This window comes from Leuciscus leuciscus, assembly GCF_965113295.1.
Source record: "Leuciscus leuciscus genome assembly, chromosome: 14".
NCBI classification, from domain to species: domain Eukaryota; kingdom Metazoa; phylum Chordata; class Actinopteri; order Cypriniformes; family Leuciscidae; genus Leuciscus; species Leuciscus leuciscus.
Genome location: NC_138738.1, coordinates 4,514,889 through 4,519,118, shown reverse-complemented (window position 1 = coordinate 4,519,118; position 4,230 = coordinate 4,514,889).

Sequence of the window (4,230 nt, the reverse complement as noted above, 5' to 3'; positions counted from 1 at the left end):
GGGGTTGTTTAGGTCCCGCCTTCTGTGGAGCTCGTCCAATAGCAGCCGACGAGACCTTTCAGTGGCCCCTCCCACTTCTTCCCAGAGATCCATGAAGAAGAATTGTATTGATAACCTGTCAGAAAAAAAAAATAATAATTCCTTGGTAGGCCTACATGATAAAAGAAAACTGGGAACACTCAAATAAAATAATTATGAGAAGTAAAATAAGAACACTGCATAAGAATATTGTACATCTCTAAGTTCAATTTCCCATTTAGTAAGTCAAAATGGTCAAACTTAAAAAAGGTATTTTGATTTCATCTGCCTGACTAAGAGCAAAAATACCATAGTTTATCTTATTCTAGTCATACTGTATTCTCAGAGGACTCTTATTTAAAACAATTAAAATAAAATGAAATAAAATAACAAAATGAAAATAAATATTAAAAAAATTATATATAAAATAAAAAGAATGTATTAAATAAAACAATTAATGCAATTAAATAACAATTAAATGTAATTACATTATAAAACTGTGATTTGTAGATATTAAACAGCACAACATTATCAACTCAATCAGGACCCTAAAGTACATTGAAATAGTGTTTTTAGAGCTGAGAATACCTACTGCCAACGCGCCCCATAAACCCTCGTCTGTCCCTCTATCTGTGTGTGTCTGTGAACGAGTGTCTATTTTCACATTAGATCGGGATGATCCATTCTACTGGCGTTCAGCAGATGTCCAGTGTCCCGTTGTCTCCATTAGGTTTAAATATAGTGCTGGAAGTGTGTGTCTGGGGTCAGCAGAGGCTAGATGGATAGACCTCCACCACTGCAGCTGTTCATCAACACTCCAGCTATTTGTGCCATGAAACGCCACCTGAATTTAGCAGTGCGTGAACGTCATGGGAGAGAACCCATTGGCTGTCTGCTAAATCCACATACATGCAGTGCTGTATAAATGTTATTGACCTGCTAATTAATCTGTAAAGATTATTAATGATTGTGATAAAAACATCATTTTTACTTTCTGAAGAATTTATGAGTCATGCTTGACCGCGCAAAACTTGCCACTAGTGTTGTTAAATTGAAATAAATTGTAGGCTAGGCTAGATGAAACACTTAAATTAAAAAGTTAGCTAAAAGTTGCCCTGGCAAAAAATGTTTTACTAACTTTAATAAAACAAACTAGAAATAAAACAAAAACTAATCCTAAAACTAAAGCTAAGCTAAGCTAATAAAAACTATAAAAATGTCAAAAGCGCATAAAAAACAAAACAAAAATTATCTTAAATTATATATACTGCCACCATGATTTTAAGGCATTTTTCCGGAACAGATGAACGTGAATATGGTAACGTTTTATTATGTTGGAGTTTGTATACAGGCTATAGCCTATCACTCTTCTGGAAATCCAGACCTAAATCTGAAAGATTAATGGTCTGGCGTCGACTAATGAAAATTGGCCAGCTCGAGGGGCCACCAAGCATGCATTTGAAAATCTCACTGCACGCAATTGGATAACACTACGACCAATCACAACAATAAACCCCATACGCTACCAGCGGAGCTAACTGGTAGATTAGACTCTTACCGTATCCGGTCGGCAAAACAGCAAAAACGTTGAACGATTCGAGCGCCGTCTTCTGTTCCTCTTTTAGATAAAAAGCCAAGTCTAACTCGTTCATTATAGCAGCCAAAGCCGTTTCAAACAACTGGGGCATGTTCAAGTTCAAAACGGTGCGCAACGTTTTGCTACGGTTTCCGGGTTGAACGTCATGTTTCCTGGAAACGGCGTGCACCGGTGTGCAACGGGGTTTGAGATACGTTTTCTCTTGTTTGGTGGGTGTGTCAGAACTGCAGTCCAATCAGCAGCAACATGTATATAAAACACGGGGTATTAAAGTGAACTTGCACATGGGTTCAAGGAAAGTAATTTACAAATGTGTTCGATGCAGCTCGGTATACGCAACAACTGAGGATATTAGAAGACATGTTTGTCGTAAGTTTTATTGTAAAAATATAGGATATCAACATAATGATGTAGTTGTTTATATTTTTTAGCTTCATTGCAAGTGTATGACATTTGGTATAGAAATAAACAATGGTAATTAAGTGCTTTTCCTAAAAATGAGAAAGAAAATACAGGGTATTAAAACAGTATGACCTACAAATAAAGTCAGTATGTGAGGCTAAATAGATGTATTTTAGTCTGAATTAGGTAAGATGTGTGCTTCCATTTCAGTTTCAGCAATCCCTTCACTCGATTGGGATGTTCTCTTTTGTTCTGGGCGGCAAGTGCAGTAACTGTAACATCGAGCATATTTTGTAGTATTAAACACATATTTATACCGACTTCATCAGGCTCAGAAAATTCTTCACAAAGAACACAAAGAATGAGCCTTCTCAGCTGCCATAGTTGCAACTCTTGCGTCATCAGAACAGTGTGTTCAACGCATCACCGTTTCTGTTTAAAAAACGTTGTGCAACGTTTTGCCGGGGCTGAACGCAGCCCTGGTGTTCATCCATAGCCATCTCGCAATGTTTACTAATGACTTGGACGTCACAGCGCTGTCGTCTTCTGTTTAGCTCGCCTCTGGCCCGCCTATATCAGATAACCCGATGTGATTGGTGCAGCTCAGATCGAGGGGCATATTTAATGAGCATCATTACTCGACGCCAGAGTAAACTCGCTGAGCAAATTAAATTTTACCAGGGTAGTCTATCAACGCAGTTCTGAATTGAAATGTCCGGTACGCAAATAACGTACACCTACACTAAACCCTAAACCTACCAGATAGTGTTTAAAAAAGCAAATGTGACATAAAAACGCAATCGTAACCATGCCGTTTTAGCTTGTTTTTGAACTCTTGTCTTTGAGCTCTTTCACCGTGGCTCGTCCCCGGCTCTCCGCATTACAAGTAGTGCATTTATGTACAGCTGAGCTACCGAGCAAGCTTATAGTACGTCAGTAAAACTGAACATATGGAGCTGGTAAAGTGATGCAAACTTCAAAATATATTCGTTTTCAAATCATGCACCATGGTAAAAAAGTGTTTTGAGGTCATAATATAATTGTGCAAGAAGTCGCGTGAAAACAAATCTTTATTAGCCTAATCCATATGCCCCTGTAATTATAATTGTGTGCGAAAACGATTAAACGTGCTTGCTGTTTTACTGCCTCTAGTGTTCATTTCTGTTGGAAACTGCAATGATGATATGTATGTATTGGTACGTATTTTGCGTTTTGCAAAATGTTGCCACAGGTACGTTTTTCCTAATAAGCCTGTGTTCCTCACCCTTCCCACTAATGGAAGACTGAGCAGCTGCCTTTCCATCACAGAAAACAACACACTGGCTCTTGCATGTGTCTCACAGTCAGCGGTAAATTAACATCTGCCAGTGCTGTCAAAAGCACTGTACAGTTCCGCTCGACCAGACTAATGACTTTAATGGAATGTTTCCGTGGGTAAATCTGAGGGTAAACGTGCCCTCCTGACTCTACAGCCGAGCCTCACTCCAGTTCCCCGGTCAGAAGAGTGGATGAGTCTCAGAGAACAGTCACTAACTGATGTTTCATTGTTTGAATGATCAATGCGTTAACATTTAAATTCACAAAAGTATTTGTCAAAATTGTTTCAGGGTAAAGATGAGGGTAACACTTTATTTCGATAGTCCACTTTAAACATTCTATTAACTATAAGTAACTTTGCAAATACATGTCAACTAACTGTCATTAGAGTATTAGTAGACTGTCTGCTTAATATTTGCTAACAATTTATTTTGTTGGTCCCCCAAAAGACATTCATTCTACTAAGTAACTTGGCAACTACAAGTCAACTTATTCTCCTAACCTGAACCCTAACACCTAACCATAGCCTAACAGTCTACTGACAGTCTACTAATACTCTAATGAGAGTTAGGCCTAGTTGAAATGTACGTTACTTATAGTTAGTAGAATGTCTAAAGTGGACTATCGAAATGAAGGGTAACCAAGATGGCCGCTTTATGTCTAAATATGGTATAAAACTGTTTTGTGTGGTTTCATAATTTTCATGCAATAAATTGTAAATAAATGTTTATAAAAAAATCTAATACCGGTACGCCATGCGGAATGGGTAACAGGGAATATCACTAAATATATCGTAAATATAGTAACTTGGGTAAAGAGTTTTTGGTAACACTTTTAATGTGGCGTAGTACACGCTACTACATGTACTTACTATAGTAATAACAGTAATAACTAAC